General features: G+C 42.9%; 1 protein-coding gene and 1 long non-coding RNA gene across 2 annotated transcripts in view; both read left to right on the top strand.

The window, feature by feature from the left end:
* The window catches only part of FNBP1 (formin binding protein 1), a 137,846-nt gene that overhangs the window by 1,779 nt on the left and 114,375 nt on the right, over nucleotides 1-21,692 (top strand).
* LOC110256407 lies at nucleotides 15,000-17,396 on the top strand. The gene is made up of 2 exons (XR_002337857.1): nucleotides 15,000-15,060; nucleotides 15,097-17,396. It is a non-coding gene; the product is annotated as an uncharacterized LOC110256407 (long non-coding RNA).

The raw sequence follows: 21,692 nt of genomic DNA, 5'->3' as shown, positions 1-21,692 counted from the left end.
CGTTTTAAGTGTTGAATGTCTTTCCTCTTTTTTTATATGATTTTTATTTTTTCCCTTATAGCTGGTTTCCAGCGTTCTGTCAATGTTCTACTATACAGCAAAGTGACCCAGTCACACATACATGTATACATTCTTTTTCTCACATTTCTTTCCTCTTCTATTTCTTGTCTGATCTTTCTACCTTCTCTGGGATGGGGGACTAAATCTGAAGTAATTTGCTATTCAAGAGAACAGAATTTTGGGCACAATTTTTTTTTCCCCTCATGTTCAAATAAGAGCAAGGGATTCTGGGGGGAAAATACAGCATATTTCTAAGTGACATAGGCTGTGGTTAAAGGGACTGAACTGGGCATTCACGGTGATGGTGATGAATCTTATAGAAGGTGATCCAGAAGCGGGGGCGGTTCGGTAGCTGTGAGAAGAAAAACAGGAGTGAAATAGCTACAATCACCTGTGCTATTCTGTACACTTCTTTTGGGGGTGGGGGGAAGAGGGTGGGAAGGAAGGCAAAGATGAGGAGTTGTTGAAAATAAATGGGAACGGGAATATATATGAGTGAGAGGAAATTTTGGATTTGCTTGAAAAGAATTTGGGGTAGGTAGTGGATGGAAATATGAAATGAAAGTGGCGAGGGTTGGTCACTGGGGAAGCTGGGTGATGGGTCGTGGAGGCCCTGCAATTCTCTGCCTGTTTCATGTCTATGCTTGGCATTTTCTACAGTGGAAATAATTGGAAAAGATTTTTAAGGTGGAAGATGTGCAAACTGCTTGGCACATTTTTTTCACATGGTAGGGCTTAAGTGGACAAACGCATCCTCATTGTCTATATGCAAATATTTATCAGCGAAGAGTTAAAAAAGAAAGAAAAAGACATTCCACCAAAGCATCGGCCTTTGCCCTTGAGTGGCTTAGAGGTTAACAGAGGGAAAAGAATGAACATGTAATTGGCACTAAGTGCACAGTCTGAGTTTTAATACCAAGAAGTGTAAGGCCTCAAAATGTCTACGTTCAGTGGCCTTGTTTTATTACTCTTTCAGCTTAAAAAATGAAATAATGAGGGGTTCTGAAAAATAAACCTCCAGTTCTCTGGTGGTGAGAGACTGAATGTGGTGTGGTGTGTTGGGCAGTGTTGGGGCAGCCTGGCAGGGCACTGATTGAGGGTTCGCCTTGAATGGTGGCTGTGGGATCATGCACATGTGTAATGAGATAATGATGGGGCGCTCAAGCCGAGAACTTGGCAGAACGATGCTTCTAGATGGAGAGAGATGGAACTGTGGTTTGGTTGGTCATGTGTTATTCCTAACAGGTGGTTGCAGCTTTCATAGACCTTCACAAATGCTACCAGGTTTTACACACATCCTAGGTCGTGCACCAGCGTCCGTGAAGGCTTTTCAAAACTGCAAGTTTCTAACGCACACTTTACATTAAAGGCCTGTTCTTAGCCACATCCTGCTTTGTAGATGGAGTAAAACCTTTCTCTTCTCTTTTTTTTTTTTTTTTTTTGACCTCTCCATAGGCGTGAACTTTGATACTGTAGGACATTTTTTTTAGAAATCATGAAATGTCAGGAAGTTACCATGCAATCATAAAAATGGACTCAACCCATAATTTGTGATCACTCGATTGATTAGATGGTATTTAAATTGGGGCTTTCTATTTTCTATCAGAAGGTCATAACAAAATAGTTTGCTGCACCTGCGGCACGTGGAAGTTCCCGGCCAGGGATCAAAGCCATGCCGCAGCTGTATCCTGAGCTGTTGCAGGAGCAATGCTAGATCCTTAACCCACTTCACCACAAGGGACCTCCTAAATGGCTATTTTAAAGTGATTAGGACATAATAAAATCATTTCTCTACAGCTCTTCATAATACTGCATTTTAATCCATTTTGAAATTTTTTATTGCACAGCTACTGTGTGCGAGACACTGATATGCATCTGTTGTAAGTCACTTTCTATACATTCTACCTATTTCAGTGAATGCATCAAGCAGATTTTAACTCTAGCCTGCAACATTACCGTCAAAAGGGAGATGTGTTTCCAAGACGAAATGAGGTGCATTGACTCAAGACTTGGACATAGAGTAAATAGTTTGCACTGACTCTTTGGAATTGTGACTGGTCATTGGAGAAATAGCAAAGCAAGAATTTCTTATGTTTGAATTCCTGTGTCCTCTCTGCCATCTTTCTTTCTGTTGGTGCTAATAAGAAATGGAGTAGCCCCCAAAAACAAAAGCAAGAAAGCAAACAGAGAGAGCCAAAGCATACATATTGGTTAACATAGCCACCTTTATTGACCGTGCTGGGTTTTATTAAAACCTGGCTTTTAGAAGTTCTGTTGTGGTATAGCGGAAACAAATCCGACTAGCATCAATGAGGATGTGGGTTCGATCCCTGGCCTCGCTCAGGGGATCTTGCATTGCTGTGGCTGTGGTGTAGGCCATTACCAATAGCTCTCATTAGACCCCTAGCCTGGGAACCTCCATATGCCGAGGGTGTGGCCCTAAAACGCAAAAAAAACCCAAAAAAAACCCCCCAAAACACCTAGCTTTTAATGTGCATCCCACAATTTGCTGAACATAGTGATATTGACTCTGATGCTCACTTTTAGGAGGCAGCAGTGAAAGAGTTGTCTACCAACTGTGCCAGGAACAATGCCTGACTCACAGGAGTAGTTCAAGAAATATTTATTGAATAAATGAATGAATCCTTTTTTTTTTTCTTTTAACATTTGCTTTTTTAAAGTAATGAGAGGGTAGTTTTAACACCCTTCTGCACTTTGGCAGTTGTAAACATTAAAAAAAAAAAAATTCCAGGAGTGCCTGCTGTGGCACAATGCATTAAGAACCCAACTGCAGTGGCTCCGGTTGCTGCAGAGGTGTGGATTTGATTCCCTGCTGGGCCCAGTGGCTTAAAGGATCCCGCTTTGCCAAGTAGCAGCATGGGTTGCAGCTGCTGCTTGCAGTCAGTCCCTGGCCTGGGAACTTCCATGTGCTGCGGGTTCAGCCATTAATAATAATAATAATAATAATAATAATAATAATAATAATAATAATTCTAGGCACCTCTTTTTAAAGCAGTTTTAGTTTCCTAGCAAAATCGAGTAGAAGGTCCAGGGATTTCCCATGCACTCCTTGCCCACAAATACTCAATCTAAACCTTTTTAACCTTTAAAGTAGGGCTTAAAAAGATTTCTGTTGTCAGGTTGCTCTTGCCTGATGTATGTGTTTATATAAGAACACGTTAGAGTGTGTTAAAATGTTTAAATGAAGCCATACTGATTCTTTTTTAACATTGAAGTAATGGACTATTAATAGTTGCCGGATTTGGAGAATTAGTACCTCTTCTTACTGGTACATGAAGAAGACTCCTACTTAATGGTACTCGGAGCAAACTACAGACAACAGTTTACAGCTCCTCTGCTCTTTTTCAACCTTTCAGAGATTTCTGTTTGGTATGAAAAGCATAGGAAGACCGTCAGAAGAGATATCACTCCTGGAAATAAGTTGAGCAGAGCAGATCTGCTTCAAAGGATGGACGAAGGGAAGCTTAATTATTATCCCTACCTCTCTATTAAAACAGGGTTTGCAAAGTAGATATTAAACGAAACATGAAGTCTGGCAATTTTTAAAAAATTTTATTAATTGATAGTTGTACACCGCCATCACAACCCCATTTTAAAACATTTCCGTCCCAAATCCCCAGCCTATCCCTCCCCTCAACCTGTCTCCTTTGGTAACCATAAGTTTTTCAAAGTCGGTGAGTCAGTTTCTGTCCTGCAAACAAGTTCATTGTAAATTTTTTTAGATTCCACGTAGAAGTGACATCATATGATGTTTGTGTCTCTCTGTCCGACTAACTTTACTTAGCATGATAATTTCTAGGTTCATCCATGTTGCTGCAAATGCCATTATTTCATTCCTTTTTATGGCTGAGTAATATTTCATTGTATATATATTACCATATCCTCTTTAGCCACTCCTCTGTTGATGGACATTTAGGTTGCTTCCATGTCTTGGCTGTTGAAAATAGCGCTACAGTGAACATTGGGGTACATGTGTCTTTTGTTTTTCTTTCAGGTTTTTTTTTTTTTTTTTTTTTTTGTCTTTTTGCCTTTTCTAGGGCCACTCCCGTGGCATATGGAGGTTCCCAGGTTAGGGGTCTAATTGGAGCTGTAGCTGCTGGCCTACGCCAGAGCCACAGCAATGCGGGATCCGAGCTGCGTCTGCAACCTACACCACAGCTCATGGCAACACCAGATCCTTAACCCACTGAGCAAGGCCAGGGATCGAACCCGAAACCTCATGGTTCCTAGTCAGATTCATTAACCACTGCGCCACGACGGGAACTCCTCCTACATGAACTCCTCCTACATGTGTCTTTTCAAGACATGGTTTTTTTCTGGATAGATGCCCCGGGGTGGGATTGCTGGAGCAAATCGTAATTCTATTTTTAGTTTTTTGAGGAATCTACATAACTGTTTTCCATAGTGGTTGCACCAATTTACATTCCCACCAACAGTGTAAGAGGGTTTCCTTTTCTTCACACTCTCTCCAGCGTTTATTGTTTATAGACTTTTTGATTGCAGTCTGCCAATTTTGTGATTGAAATTTACCCTCAGCGGGTTGCCTTCACTTTATAGACATTAGCTGTAATCCTGAACATTGCATTTTTGGTAGGTAAAACTGTATTCCAGGCTCCATAAGGGAGTATTGTAAGTGTCCATGCAGTTTCCACAGGGGAAATGAATCCAACTAGGAACCATGAGGTTGCCGGTTTGATCCCTGGCTTTGCTCAGCGGGTTAAGGATCTGGCATTGTCATGAACTATGGCGCAGGTCGCAGATGTGGCTCGGATCTGGCGTTGCTGTGGCTGTGGTGTGACATGGAAAGAGCCTCTTAGAAGGACTATTCAAATATCACCCACTTCCTCGCTAAAGCTAATGTTGTGTTTCCTGCAAGTATTACTCATACTTGTTTCATCAACACCACCCACATTTAAAAATAAGGCTTTATTTTGACACTTAAAAATTCTAAGCTACCAAGAATACATGCATACCCTGGGAGATTAATCTAATTAGATTTTGGAATGTGGGTGTGAAGTCTTCTGGAATTAGTGTTTGTAAATGAAATATTTGTTTCCTCATTTAGTAATCTGTATTCATACCAGCTTGAGCCCAGTGATGTGTCTAGATAAAAAAAGGGCCAAATATGTAAATTATATTAAAGAGTTAGGAATATGCAAGCTTTTAATATTGATTGATCACGGCCTTCCAATTGGGACCAACTTTCAACTCACAGCCTCGTCTGATTTGTAAAATTCTATGCTAAATGTATGTAAAACTCCATGGCTTAATACTCGAACCTCAATGGCCTAATCCTAGAACTATGCTCATACCTCCACCACCAGCACCAAAATAGACAAAACTTAATTTCTTGTTGCAAAAGTTATAATACCTCTTCACACTTAAACTATAATATCACATTACCTGTATTGTGCTTTCTTTTTTTTTTTTAATTTAGAACACATCATTTCAGTGATTGGAATGAAGTTTTCAATAAGAATTATTTCTTAGACTAACATCTCTGGGTTTAGTGTACAACAGATCAGCAGCTACAGTTTCCACTTTTACTTCTCTGCTCTTTGTATGGGGTTTAAAAATAGAAATAGATTATAATTGCATAAACTGTAGGTGTAGTATTTTCACACGCACCACCGTGCCTAAACACTGTTGCATAATTGTCATCAACATGCCCCATTATTGAGAGCTTATCATGTCCCGGGGTAATGCAAAGTTTTTCCATCCGTCATCTCCTTTATGCTTCCCAAGAATCCAGTGAATTTAAGTAGCATTTGTGCCAGCAACTGAGAAGATTCTGAGGTGGAGTTAAGAGTGCTTGGCTTTATAGGGAAGTGGCATCTGTGAAAGGAAAAGGGAGCAGCTGTAATGAGGCAGAGGGAGCCATCAGACGGCAATGCTGCCTGACGAAGTCTCCACTAGGCCAAAGAGGAGCTCTAGAGCAAAGGCTGCCCATTCAAGGAGTGTCCCATTGGCAGATATGGGTAGGCCCTTGTACCACTGCCTTGCTCGTTCATTGGTTCATTGGCAAAGGGCTGCTCCTAGAACAGTCTGACCTTGGCTGCCATCTTGCTCAGTCGTTGACTGGGGGCTGTTGAAAGAACACCATGACCTTGCTCCAAAGATGAGGCAGACCCTAAATGAAAGAGGCTGTCTGCTCATCATGCCCCTTGCAGCTGGGCAGCGAGTCCTTTCTGGAAGAAGGATCTGAGCGGCACATCACTGTACCCGCCACATCATTGGCATCCCCTTTCGTAAGAGAGGAAGTGGAAGCACAGAACGGTAAAATCCCTTGCCAAGGTCACAGAGTGGGAAGCAGAGATTCAATCCCAAGTCTTGGGCTCTAGATCCCGCCTTCTCTTTTTTTCAAGTTAATACTGTCAGGATTTATTATTATTGTTTGAATGCTTCATTATAGGAATTTTAAAACATATGTAGAGAAGATATTAGGAATCCCTATGTACTCATCACTCAGCTTCAAGATTATCAATATGTTGGCATTCTTGTTTCATCTTTTTGCCCCCACATGGTTTTTCAGAACCCTTGTCTTCTCTGTCACACACTGTAATGCTCCTCTGTCTCCTCCCTTTCTGAGGAGTCAAGCATAGAACACACATTCTCCTTACATCTTTTTCCTTTTCTTTTTTTTTTTTTGTCTTTTTAGGGCTGCACTGGCGGCATGTGGCCGTTCCCAGACTAGGGAAATTCCTATAATGAAGCATTCAATGGGAGCTGCAGCTGGCAGCCTACAACACAGCCATAGCCACGCCAGATCCAAGCTGCATCTGCGACCTCCACCACAGCTCATGGCAACGCCTGGATCCTTAACCTGCTGAGCGAGGCCAGGGATCGATCCTGCGTCCTCATGGATACTAGTCGGGTTCCTTACTGCTGAGCCATGACAGGAACTCCTCCCTCCATCTTTTAACATATGAAAAGGGAAGAGAACCCAGTTGTTCTGCATCTGATGCACCTTTGCTAGGGGATTTAAATGCATCCTTTCATAACCTGACAAGGACCCTGTGAGTGCATTTCCATTTTATAGACCAAACAATGAATGCTTATGCTGGAATTTAAATATTTTTTTCCTAATACTAAACAAATGCAATTTTTAAAAAAATGCATCTTCTGAATTAGTAGCTCACAAACCCTCTTCTCCCCATTACTCACTCGTAATTCCCCTACCACTTATGTAAGTTTTGCTTTTGAAAACGTTAGATGTTACTCACGTTGAGAATCCCTTAGAACCAGTGACTCACAGTGCTAAGCGCTGCAGATGCAGCAGAAACTATTACGAATGAAGCTCGTGCTCTAGCAGGTGCTTCATATATGTCTTGTGATACCCTCATTCTTGGTTTTTAAAAAAATTTTAGGAGTTCCCTTGTGACATAGTAGGTTAAGGATCCAGTGTTGTAATTGCAGTGCCTCCAGGCAGTGCTGTGGCACAGGTTCAATACCTGCCCTCTCTTTATTTTATTTTATTTTATTTTATTTGTCTTTTTGTCTTTTCTAGGGCCACTTCCGAGGCATATGGAGGTTCCCAGGCTAGGGGTCCAATCGGAGCTATAGCCGCCGGCCTACGCCAGAGCCACAGCAATGCGGGATCCGGGATCCGAGCCGCGTCTGCAGCCTACACCATAGCTCACGGCAACGCCGGATCCTTAACCCACTGAGCAAGGCCAGGGATCGAACCCGAAACCTCATGGTTCCTAGTCGGACTCGTTAACCACTGCGCCATGATGGGAACTCCCCTGCCCTCTCCTTAAATTAGTAATTTTTAAACAATTTTTTTTGACTTTTTTAGGGCTGCACCTGTGGCATATGGAAATTCCCAGGCTAGGGGCCACATTGAAGCTGCAGCTGCCAGCCTATGCCAGCAACACCAGATCCAAGATCCAAGCTGCCATCTGTGAACTACACCAGAGTTCCTAACATCACTGGATCCTTTAATCCACTGAGCGGAGCCAGGGATTGAACCCACATCTTCATGGATACTAGTCGGGTTCTTAATCACTAAGCCAAAACAAGAACTCCCTGGCCTGGGAATTTTTATGTGCCATGGGCGTAGTCCCCAACAATTTTTTTTTTTAATTTTTAAATTTTATTGGCATATAGTTACTTTGCAGTGTTGTGCTAGTTTCAGATATACAGCAGTTATTCAATTATACATAATGATTCATTCCTGATTATTTTCCCATATAGGTTATTATAGGATATTGAGTGGAGTCCCCTGTGCTATAGAGTAGGTCCTTTTTGCTTATCTGTAATGCATATGATAAAAATGTATTATACATTGTACATATTACATACAAACTTCATTATATGTAACATATTAATCCCAAACTCCTAATTTATTCCTTCCCCCACATTTCCCCTTTGGTAGCCATAAATTTTTTTTTGAAATCTGTGATTCTGTTTCTGTTTTGTAAATAAATTCATTTGCATCATTTTTAATATTAGTCCCTCCATTCTTTTAAATCCAAAGTTATTTTTTTCTTTTTAATTTAAAGAAATTAATTTTGTAAAGATATTAAATAGTAAGAGGAATATCAAGTTTCTGACTTGGAGTCTAACGAAATTATGTCTTGGTGAAAAGTTTTTTTTTCCAGCTTTTTAGGGAAAAGTTTTTTTTTTTTGACTTTTTTAGGGCTATGCCTGAAGCATTTGGAAGTTCCCAGGCTAGAGGTCAAATTGGAGCTGCACCTCCTGGCCTATGCCACAGCCACAGCAACAGCAACGCGGGATCCGAGCGGTGTCTATGACCTACACCACAGCTCACAGCAACCCTGGATCCTCAACCCACTGAGTGAGGCCAGGGATCAACCTGCAGCCTCATGGTTCCAAATTGGGTTCATTTCTGTTGTGCCACCAGGGTAACTCCCAAAAAGTTTTTTTTTGACACTTAAACTTTCATTGAAGTAGAGTTGATTTACAATGCGTTAATTTCTGCTGTAAAACAAAGTGACTCAGTTATGCAAATACATGTATCTATTCTTTTTCAGATTCTTTTCCCATAGAGGTTATCAGAAAAGCCTTTTGAATTAAATGGAGAACAAACAAAGAGACTCTAGACATTGACTACTTCGCATGTGCTCTGGCTGTCCTAGGCAGGGCTTCAAAGTTGTGGTTCTTCGGGATTGAAGGCGTCTTGGGAGTGCTGGGATGCAGCTTTGATCCCTGGCCCGTCGCAGTGAAGGATCTGGCATTGCCACAGCTGTGGCTTAGGTCTTGACTGTGGCTCAGATCTGATTCCTGGGCCGGGTACTCCATATGCCACAGGGTGGCCAAAAATGAAAAAAAAAAAATAAAATAAAAACAAAGTTTTGGTTTTTGAGGAACAGGAGGCTACACTTTCCTCTCCTACTGGTGGCAAAAGAAAACTTGGCACCTCTCCAGGGAGCTGTTCTCATTATACCTCTTCGTGCAGAACCAAAGCTGAGAGTGGGTTCCTGAAATGCATTAAAATACCCGAGGGGTCCTTGGGAGAAATGGCGTGGGCGCCCACGGGTGAGTGAGACAGCCTGGAAGGGCTCAGCCCGGGCTGCACGGCTTGCCTGATCTAATTCTTAGGGTTGGGCGAGTCCTCACCTCTGCTCCTCATTTTCCTGATCTGTAAAGGTGTGTGGTCCTGCTTTGCCTGCTTCTTTCCGCAAGAGCATAAAGATGGGTGCGTGTTTGTAAGGTGCTTTGAGATTGCTGAATGAGAGGAGATGGGTAAATATAAGCTAGGATAGTCTAGGGGAGCGTTCAAGGGAAAGAAGAACTCTGCTGGAAGCAAAAAAATGAGAAATTCTGGTTTGCACAGCGCAGTCTGTCCTTTGATTTAAAATTCTGCTTTTAACAATAAAATAGCCTAATAGTAGGAAAATACCTGAGAATCAGTGCTTTGGAAAGGAAATCTGGATTATAGGAGACCATGCATGTTTATCTCTTCTCTTTTTTTTTTTCCTAAATATAAAATGTACTGCAAAACACTAACCATACTAAAAACCATACCTTTTAGCAATATAATTGAGTCCATTTAAGACATAATTTTGGGAGTTCTCTGGTGGCCTAGCAGGTTCATGATCCATCATGGTCACTGCTCTGGTTTGGGTCACTACTGTGGCGTAGGTTCGATCCCTGGCCTGGGGACTTCCACATGCCTCAGGCCTCCCCCCATCCTACCCCCCAAAAAGATATACTTAAATGGTAAACCTCAGGGGGAGATACTTCTCTTTGGCTATTATTTAATTTAAAAAAATTCTACCAAAGTCACATAATTTCCCTCCAAAATCTGGATATTTGCTGCTTGAGATAGCTAATGCGTTATTCTGTATATCAGCTTAGTTTGTTTGAGACTGCTTTCTTCTTAGGAAAGAGAACTAAGAAGTGTACAAATATTTGTGTTAGGACAGATATATGTGGAAAATACCTGGCAATGTTTGGGCAGAGAAATTCAGAATTCATGAGTGTGTATATAAAATAAATTTTTCAGCATGACTCTGAATTTTTTTTTTTTGGCCACATCTACAGCACATGGGAGTTCCCAGGCTAGGGATTGAACCGGTGCCACAGCAGTGACCCAAGCTGCTGCAGTGACAACAATGGATTCTTATAGATGGAGCTCCAGAGAGAATTAACTCTTAATTGTCATTACCTTTTTCAGCAAGAAGGTCGGTGATATTGGTAGCCAATAACTATGACTTTAATACATCAAAGAAGAAACTAAAATTATAAGAATTATACCGGGCAGGAGAGACAAGACACCATGAGAATGACTGAGATATCCGTATCTTGTTCACAGTATTTATTCTTTGAGCATCTACTAAGTGCCAAGTCATGGTTCTTGCCCCCAAATAGCTTACAGTCTAATGTGGCGGGGGGGGGTTGGGACAGAAACATCGATAGGAAATTATCGTGCAGTGTGATAGGGACTAAGGGTAACTACATGCAAACAGGTGCACAGGAGTAGAACTCAGCCGGGAAAGAAATGGAGTCCTAAAGGACTGATAAGGGGTACAGGTGAAGGGGTGGTCCGGTCGGGAGCGTGATCTAGACAGAATCTTCTTGGAGGAGGGATTAAAGGCTGTGTCTGAAGGCCCCTAAGTACAACAGGACGCAGAGCTCCAGAATGAGCAGGGCACGTGAAGAGGAGCCGGAAAGGGTAGACTAGCTGAAGCCAGGTGAGGACAATGGCTTTACCTTGAGGTCCTGCCAGGCACTCACCCTTGAACTGTGGAAAGCAGGTAGCTATGGGGCTAGTTTTTCAGCTTCCTTCTTGCAGCTGGGGAAGGTTGGCAAGGAGCTAGAGAGCTGCAGACCAGACGAGGCTAATTGGCTGATTGGATTAATCATGTGGTTTGGACCCAGAGCACCTCGGCCGGCCGCATTTTTATAGGGGTGGAATTGATGAAAATGAATTGCTAGGGAGTCTTGCTGCCTTAAGAAGACCTGGCAGTGGGCATGTTGAGTGGTGGGCCAGGAGCCAGGGGGTAGCGAAGATGAGGTCAGTTCGTTGCCTTGGCTAGTGGGTTAAATAGTTACGTATCAACCTCAGGTCCTTTTTTTTTTTTTTTTTTTTAACCATTTGGGCACAAAACCAAAAGCTCCAGTCACTTCTTTCTTGCCTGGTCCTTGTTTCTTCTCAGATGGTACAACCTTGCTAGGGCTACCAGGGTCTGCTCCTCAGCCCCCACCCCGGCATATGGAAGTTCCAGCCAGAGATTGAGCCAGGGTTTGAACCTGTGCTGCAGCAGCAACCAAGAGAACTCCTCCTCAGCTCTTTTAAGCTGATAGGTTTGGTATTTTCAGTATGCCTTGGAGGTGACTCACATTCACCAAATTCCCAAAGACTACTGCACACACCAGAATGTGGGTTTCAAATTTATGAGAAGTATATCCATACGGAGACTAGCTATTCATATTTGCTGAACTGCGCATGTTCTCCCCGAAGGCTAATCGTTGTGGAAAGCTGAATTCTATATGAAGTTTCCTGGAGAGCATAAACATCAAAAATAGAGTTGGATGAATTTGATGGATCGTGACACCAAGCTGTGGAAGCCTGGGGCTTCCCTTCTAGAGGCAAAGATCTACATGCAGGATAGAGCTGAGTCTGTTTTACAGATGCTGTGTGGATGATTCCCTTTCCTTTTAACCTGTTCTTTCTTTAGACAGACTCTACAGGGTATTTGGTTACTTTCAGAGCTCTTGCATTCGAATCCCTGGGGAATCCTGGCATCTTTGAGATTACATCCAGGTTTCCAGATCGGATGTTGAGCGTTGAGCATCTTCCCTCGTCCCAGCATTTCCTAAACTGTCAAGTCTGGTCATCCGTAATTTTAAAAACTCTCCGAGGTAATTCTGATGTAGCTTAGGTGGCACAATGGAACACAAAGATTCCTTTCCATACATTCTCAATTTTTGTGGGTGTGTTTGTTTTTGGTTTTTTGGCTGCACCCGTTGAACATGGATGTTCCTAGGTCAGGGATCAAACCAACATCATAGCAGCGACCCAAGCCACTGCAGGGACAACATGGCATCCTTAACCCACTGCACCACAGGAGAACTCCCATATAGTCTCAGTTTTTGGCTCATTTTTGTTCTTTATAATGAAATTTTATTTTATTATTTATTTATTTATTTATTTCGCCATTTCTAGGGCTGCTCCCGCGGCATATGGAGGTTCCCAGGCTAGGGGTCGAATTGGAGCTATAGCCGCCGGCCTATGCCAGAGCCACAGCAACGTGGGATCTGAGCCACGTCTGTGACCTACACCACAGCTCACGGCAACGCTGGATCCTTAACCCACTGAGCAAGGCCAGGGATCAAACCCGCATTCTCATGGGTACTAGCTGGATTTGTCTCTGCTGTACCACAATGGGAACTCCCCATTTTTTTTTTTTTTAACTTTTAAAATTTTTTTGTCTTGCCTTTTCTAGGGCCGCTCCTGCGACATATGGAGGTTCCCAGGCTAGGGGTTGAATCGGAGCTGTAGCCACCGGCCTACGCCAGAGCCACAGCAATGTGGGATCCGAGCCGTGTCTGCGACCTACACCACAGCTCACGGCAACGCCGGATCCTTAACCCACTGAGCAAGGCCAGGGATCGAACAAGCAACTTCATGGTTCCTAGTCGGATTCGTTTCCACTGCGCCACAACGGGAACTCCTATAATGAAATTTTAAATCTAGCAATAATTTGGAGCTCCTGTCTTACTCTGTTATTTAACCACTTACAAACTTAATAGTTCTAAGGAACTCTTTATTCCTTATAGCTCTCTAGTTGTGATTTTCTCAGGGACCCAGATAAGTCATAATTAATTCAGAAAGTATTAATGACCACCTGCAGTGTGCCAGGCTTTGCTCCAGGCAAGGGAAGGATGGCAGTAAACCAAACAGTAAAAAAATTGGGGGAGTTCCCATTGTGGCTCAGCAGAAACGAATCTGACTAGCATCCACGAGGATACAGGTTCTATCCCTGGCCTCACTCAGTGGGTTAGGTAAGGCTCTGGTGTTGCCGTGAGCTGTGGTATAGGTCGAAGATGCGGCTTGGATCTGGCGTTGCTGTGGCTGTGGTGTAGGCCAGTGGCTACAGCTCCAATTGGACCCCTAGCCTGGGAACCTCCATATGCTGCAGGTGTTGCCCTAAAAAGACCCCCCCCAAAAAAAACCCCGTAAACAAAAACAAATTTTGCCCTTGTATACAAGATCTAAGGCAAATAGCAGGGTATATATAATGTATCCAATAATGATAAATGCTGTGGAGAAAAATAAGGGTGTGAGAGACTGAAAACAGTAGGATTAGGGTTGATGGAGTAAAGAACAGAAGTTTAGTGCTGGACATTTCGTGAGATAGATGCCTATTAGGTATCTGTGTATCCAGCGTCTAGGAGATAGTTAGATATATGCTCCTGAAGCTCTGGGAACAGAGCTAAGCAGTTTGAGTCTTTTTTGACCTGATTACCCAGTATAAGTTTGGGTAATCAGAAAAGCTCAAATTGGAATGAGGTAAAATTCTAAACTGGTGGCATAGTTATATACCTGCAAGCACTCTTATTTAACTTTGGAACTCATGTCACTTAGAAGAACTGTCACAATACGTTGCCCTTTTGGACAGTGGCTATGCTTTCTGTGTGCTGGACTGTTTACCTTACTGATTCTCAGTAAGGTAAATAGTTTTAGGTTAGGAGGGCTGTAGGCTATTAAGAACTGATTGGTTTCGTAAATTGTTATAAGAGCAGAATAAACAGATCTCGAAGCTTTGATAGGCTTAGAAGTAAAACTAATGTACCAACTCATAGATGAAAACATGAAAATAAATGGCCACTGGCAGTGCATTGAGTTTTTGGTAATCATCGGAAATTAATATCACGCATGCATCATTTTAATAGGTTTTTGCAGGCAGTCTGGTAGTTTCCATTTTACTTCTTTGAAAGCTGCTTGTGTGCTTTGGAGATGATTAGAGAATGTTTAGAATTACTCAGTTCACACCGTGTTGACTTAGATCTCTGTTGTACCTGATATATTGCTTAATTTTCCTCTTTACATTTCTCAGAAGTAGTTTAAAATCTGCCATACTAGATCACCAAATCAATCAGATTGGTGGGGGGCGGACCCTCCTTCATGCGTGTGACAGATTCCTTTTTTTTTTTTTTCAGATTCTCTTTTGTAAGCCACAACAGTATCTCCCATTCACATGCCCTTCCCGTGCGACCTTGAGACTCTTCAAGGAGAGGGCATGAGGAGTTCCCGTTGTGGCTCAGCAGTAAGAACCCGACTATTATCCATGAGGATATGGGTTCGATCCCTGGCCTTGTTCAGTGGGTTAAGGATCCAGCATTGCTGTGAGCTGCAGTGTAGATTGCAGACACGGCTCGGATCTGGCATTGCTGAGGCTGTGGTATAGCTCCAATTCGACTCCTAGCCTGGGAACTTCCATATGCCACAGGTATGGCCCTAAAAAGCAAAAAAAAAAAAAAAAAAAAAAAAAAAAGTGAGGGTTTAGGGTCCCTTCCCCTTGAGCCTAGGTAGAGAGGGCTTAGGTCCCTTCCCCTTGAGCCTAGGTAGATCTTTATGACTTCCTTGATGGACAGAATGTGGTGAAAGTAACACTGTGACTTCTGAAGCAGGGTCGTCAGTACACCCTGCACTTGGGTTTGCTTTTTCAGGATGCGTACTCTTGGAACCCAGCTCCATATTGCTAGGAAGCCCAAATGGCCCACGGAGAATCCAGTTGGGAAAGTCAACAGTAGGGATTCCAGCTGACAACCCAGTTGAGGTCTTGACTAACTGTCATCATCATCAGCTGCCAGCCCAATGAGTGAAGGGCTTGCTCCGTGCAGTGGAGTCCCCAAAGCCTCTGAGCCTTTCTAGATGGCTCGCTCCAGATGGAGATGCAGAGATTAGTTGTCCCTTCAAATTCCTGACCTATAATTAAGTGGTTCCTTCCTACTAAGTTTTGGGGGTGATTTCTTATACAATAATAACTAGAACAATATCTTGGATGTCATACTGGGTAATATGACCCTTGTTCATTGATTTAAGAATAGGGCTTCTGGAGTCCCCTGGTGGTCTAGTGGTTAAGGATCCGGCACTGTCACTGCTGTGGCTCTGATTACTGCTGTGGCTCAGGGTTCGATCCCTGGCCTGGGAACTTTAAGAAATTGAAAAGTTGAGGAACTTTCAAGAAGTTTATACTTTCTATGAAGATGATGAAGGCGTATAAACTTCTCAAACTAAGTTTGCCCTAAGGTTCTTGTCATGAGATTGTACACTTTGAATATGTTGATGCTGTGCCCTTCTTTACAAAATCTCAAGAGTTCTTACATTATTGTCATAACTCTGAACCCACAGAAGAAGAATGTCATTGCAATTCCTTTTTTTTTTTTTTTTTTGCTTTTTAGGGCTACACCTGCAGCATATGGAAGTTCCCAGGCTAGGGATCAAATCAAATCAAATGCAGTATTTTCTGTAGTTTTTGTCATAAAAAAGAATCAATGTTCGGGAGGCAGTGAATTCATCAGACTAAAGGGTAGCATCGCGATGTCTCTCTTATTCACTCTGGCTTTAGTCTCTGAGCGAAACACGTGGGCTAGGTGGTCTCCAACGGTTGATTATCTTTAAGTTTTTTTATTTTACTCGTATAAGAGTTCTACAATTTCGTCAGTGTGCTGTTTTGTTCAGGAGCATGAGTTTGGAAGCTGATTCCTTGATTCTTAGCCTGATACTAACGAGCTGCATCATTTTGGACAAGTCATCCAACCTCAGTTCCTTCATCTGTAAAATGGGGCTCATGATCATGTCGACTCTGTGGGATTATTGAGAACCTTAAATGAGCTAATGACTACTCGGAGCAGTAAATGTCTGACACAGTAAGTTTTATGAGCAATGGCTGTCATTATCCACTGTCACATGTTGTTGGCTGTGATAGTTCATTCACCTCTTAAATCCCACGTTGAGAAGACGCTGAATGAATGCTTCTTTGTCGCGGGTTTTGTAGACGTGACCAATTGGGTGTCAATGAGATTGCATGACCCGAGTCCCTTCCACTCAAGGTACCACGTGCTAGGTAAATCTGAGTTCCAGGATCAACTGACACTGGAAGTGGGTGTCTCGGGAGTACTGATTCATTATAAATAATAGTAATAATACACGGAGAATACGTCACTGTCAATGTTAATTATGGCAGCGTAGCTACTTCCAAGGCTAGAAACTCTATTTAGAAATTTTATGTATCGTTCCCACACTGTAGCTGAAAGAAATGCTAGTAACGTTAATAGGAGGTCTGTAAGAGTTTCAGCGACTCAAAAAGGGACACGTAAATAGAATCATTAGGCACATTCCTCAAGTTGTCAGTCACACTGGTCGTGGATTGAATGTCCTGGGTGTGACTCCACTGGCAAAAATATCAGGGAGTGTTTTGCAGAACAAAACCTTTCTGGCTGAGAAACCTGAAAGGCTTGCCGTTTAATTGATTTCGGTCATTTGTGGTAGCTGAGCAGGTGAATGGGAAGATAACCGATACCATCCCGAAAACTTAGGCAGACAGGTGCTTCATTTCTGCATAAAAGTATTCAACACCTGATGGAAATGCAATGCAGGTCGATGTCTTCTTTCTGCTTTACTTTCTGGACTATTTCTGGATTATGAAGTGCCAATAATTGAGAAAGTGGAAGGAACAGCCAATTAGATGAGAACGCCCTCAATTAGATGTGAGAAGCTGGAAACAGTTGGCTGGGAGAAAGAAGGTTTCTAATAATTCCAACCAGATCTATTAATTCTTTTCTACAGGGGAAAAAAAAAAAAAAAACACAAAAGATTAACAACTTTCAGTTGCAGAAATGGGCAAAGGATTATCTCCATCAGCTTGTTCAGTGTTCAGTCACCCATACCTGGAAATCTGTAAAAAGATTGTTTTTTTAAAAATACATCCAGTTTGGAGTTCCCATCGTGGCGAGATGGTTAACGAATCCGACTAGGAACCATGAGGTTGCGGGTTTGATCCCTGGCCTTGCTTAGTGGGCTGAGGATTCGGCGTTGCAATGAGCTGTGGTGTACGTTGCAGACATGGCTCGGATCCCGAGTTGCTCTGCCTGTGGCGTAGGCCGGCGGCTACAGCTCTGATTGGACCCCTAGCCTAGGAACCTCCATAGACATAAAAATAAATCTGGTTTGTTTGAGGTATAGACCCCACCCCAGTCACAGGCGTGGAGTGTGGGGCTGGCTGTTCAATGGCTGCCTAGTGTCGGCCAAGCTGAAGATTATGCTTATCTTGATTTGTCGGTGTAGCCGAGACCAGGGTAGCTCGGAGGGAGATTAAAGGATTTCATACACTATTTACTTGGTAGTCTTTGAATTGTGGGCCAGGCCTTGGGACCAGGGACTCTCACAGGGAGGGAAAGTCAGGGGAAAAAAAGGAGAAAAGAGAACAGGAGAAAAAGATTAGCTAGAGGGAGTGTAGGATTTGCTGATGTCAATAGGTTGCCCTCAGGACAGCTGGAAAAAAGGCTAAATGCCCAGAATTTAAAAACGACCCACCCTTCGGATCCTGTGGGCAGCTCCCAGGGGTTCTGTAGGGAGAACCTACCAAGGTCTCAGCATCTCGGAGTGAAAACTGAGTACAGACCAGCCTTTACCTTGTCTGCCTAACCAACCAGCACACTCTCTTCCGGCCACATCTGCCTTCTCATCCTTCCTGCACACCAGCCTGCTTCTTGCACGGGGCTCTGGACGGCTCTGTCCTGGCGCTGCCCTCCACCCTCGCCAGGAACGCTCTTGCCCCACGTCGCTTCCTGCCGCTTCACCTCCTCCCGCCACCCCTGCTGGTTTTGTCACTTAATATCTTTATCCCCCGTGCATTTCTACCCTTAGGGAACTCTGAGAGCTAAGGTCACGTTGGAAGAAGACTCTGAAAGAAGCCACGCTGGGGAAAGGTCATGCCTTCAAAAGTGTGATTTATTTCTTGTTTATGGATTAAATTTATTTATGTATTTCCCCTTTTCCTCCCTGGGGAAGGAACCACTCTTACTAGTTTTTTGTGAATATTTCCAGAGAGCTACCAAACATTTACAAACAAATGCCCCCATACACATGTTAGCATCCTATTCACACTTTTTGGTACCTTGTGTTTATCACTTATAATAGCTTGGTAATCTGTAATCCTTAGCTGCCTCCTTCTTCTTCTTTTTTTTTTTTTTTTTTTTTTTTGCTTTTTGGGGCTGCACCCTCGGCACAAGGAGGTTCCCAGGATAGGGATCGCATTGCAGCTACAGCTGCCGGCCTACACCACAGCCACAGCAATGCCAGATCTGAGCCACGTCTGCAGCCTACACCACAGCTCACGGCAACGCCGGATCCTAAACACACTGAGCGAGGCCAGGGATCGAACCTGCAACCTCATGGTTTCTAGTTGGATTCGTTTCCGCTGCACCACAGTGGGAACTCTCTGTTTATGTTTCAAAGCATTTTTTTGAAAACCGCAAGTTGTCCATTTTTCCTATGTCCATTTTTCAGGTTAATACATTTCGTGTTTATCAAACTTTCCTTGGGAGGTAAGCTCCACGAGGACAAAGTTTTTGATTTGTTTTGTCCACCGTGGTACCACCAGCACAGACTAGTACCTCGTACAGAGCAGATGCGTAATGAATAAGACAGTTGCCAGACTGGGAACAGTCTTGGATTTTGTCCTTTTGACACCGCCAGTTCAGGCTCTCATCAAATTCATGTGACTTTCAAAAAATAGATTCAAGAAGTGGAGCGAGGGGTCCGTTTTAAAGAAAGTAGTAATAATTAAGATTTAAAATCGTTTGTGTTGAGAGTTCCTGTTGTGGTTCAATGGGTTAAGAACCTGACTATTATCCGTGAGGATGTGGGTTTGATCCCTGGCCTCACTCTGTGGGTTAAGGATCTGGCACTGCTGCGAGCTGCCGTGTAGACTGACAGCTGCAGCTCTGATTCAGCACCTAGCCTGGGAACTTCCAGATGCCGTGGGTGTGGCCCTGAAACGAAAAAAATAATAATACAATAAAGTGAAATTATTTGTGTCTGTTGTCCCAGAAGTGGGGAATAAAAGGAGATTGGTTTTCCAAAGAACGCACACAAATGGCCAAGAAGCGTGTGAAACGATGCTGAACATCATTAGTCATTTGGAAAATGCCAGTCGAAATCCCAATAAGATATTACTTCACATCCTCCAGGATGATTATAATTTTTAAAAAGTGTAAAGTAAGAAATGTTGGGGGAAGGCGTGCAGAAATTGGAACCCTTGTCCATTGCTGATGGAAATATAAAATGGTATAGTCACTGTGGGAAACCATTCATTACCATATGATTTATCAATTCCATCCTAGCTATAAACCCCACAGAACTGAAGATTGGTGTTCAAATAAACACATATATGGGAATGTCCCTAGCAGCATTATTTACAGTAGCCAGAAGGTGGACACAATCCAAATGTCCATTGACAGATGAATGGATAAAAATAGGCTAGATCCGCACAATGAAATATTATTTGGCCATGAACAGGAATGGGGTAATGATACATGATACAGCTTGGATGAACCTTGAAAATATTAAGTCTGGTGAGAGAAGCCACACACAATAGGTCCCATATTGGGTGAGTCCACTTTTATCGAATACCCAGAATGAGCAAGTCCAGAAAGACAGAGGCATACTGGTGTTTTCCAGGGGCTGGGGAGGGAGGCGAGGCTAGGGAGTGGCTGCTTAGTGGGTACCCGTTATTACTTTTGGGTGATGAAAATATTTTGAAGTAGATGAATGCAATAGTCGCACAATGTGGTGAACGTACTACATGCCGCAGAATTGTTCACTTTAAAGTGGTTAATTTTATGTTACGTGAATTTCATGCACCTCAATGGAAAAGAAAAAAGGAAAAAGGTGAAAAACCAGACTGGTGCTGGGGATATTTGGTATCTCAAAGATGGAAATGAGCGAATCTGGGGGGCTCCTTGGTCCTGGGAAATTTCAAAGCCATTGTAAACCCTTGTGAAACAATGGAGCTGAAGCTCCTCAGAAAGGTTCTAGATGTTTCTCCCAAGTAATTAAAGGGTTGCCCTGCTCTGTTTGAAGTCTCCTTAATAATTGTCTAAGTGCTGTTGTTGCAAAACAGGTTATAAGAGTATATTAGGTGCTATTCAAAGATATGCCCTCAACATTAGACCAGATTCAAAGAATTAATTGGGAATTGTTCTCTCTGCTAATTAATTTTTCACCAAATCAGTTGTTAAGCTATTTACCAAAACCAGTATTTAGTGGCTTTCGGTTAAATTGGCTAATGGTAGTATTCCCAAGTAGAAGAGAGTGCAGCTGGCAGTGAGCGGTCAAGGTTGACTTTTTTACACTTTACTCTAATTACAGCGTGTGACTGAAAATAACTATCTGGTTCTTTTTTGAAAGGCACTTTGGTTAGAAGAACTATAAACAGCATTCAGTTTACCTGTTTTGTAACTTACTCCCACACACACGCGTTGTGCTCCACACTCAGGGGATGGACCTGAGCACTGACAGCCGTCCTGAAGTTTAATAGGTGTGAGATTTCTAGAAATTGCTATCATCATTTTTCATTAGCGAAAACCCCGTCTGTTCCAAATGACCCCTTGTATGTTATGGCAGAAGCGTTTTGAAAAAGTAGCCAGCAGCTTGACTTCGGAGAAGTCTTTTTTTTTTTTTTTGCTTTTTAGGGCCACATCCACGGCATGTGGAGGTTCCCAGGCTAGGGGTCCAATCAGAGGTACAGCTGCCAGCCTACACCACAGCCACGTCAACATCAGATCTGAGCCACGTCTCTTATCTACACCACAGCTGAGGGCAACCTGGGATCCTTAACCCACTGAGCAAGGCCAGGGATTGAACCTGCAACCTCATGGTTCCTAGTTGGATTTGTTTCCACTGAGCCACAACGGGAACTCCGAGGTCTTTTTTTTAAACAAAGGTGGGTATCTGTGTCTAACTTTTTTTTTTTCCTTTGCTTTTTAGGGCCATATTTGAGGTATATGGAAGTTTCCAGGCTAGGGGTTGAATGGGAGCTGCAGCTGCCGACTTATGCAATACCAGATCTGCCAGCTACACTGCAGCTCTCAGAAACACCAGCTCCTTAACCCACTGAGCAGGGCCAAGGATC

The sequence above is a fragment of the Sus scrofa genome, chromosome 1 (assembly GCF_000003025.6).
Source record: "Sus scrofa isolate TJ Tabasco breed Duroc chromosome 1, Sscrofa11.1, whole genome shotgun sequence".
In the NCBI taxonomy this organism is placed as follows: domain Eukaryota; kingdom Metazoa; phylum Chordata; class Mammalia; order Artiodactyla; family Suidae; genus Sus; species Sus scrofa.
The sequence above is the reverse complement of the archived record's forward strand: the minus strand, read 5'-3'. Positions and strand labels throughout refer to the sequence as shown.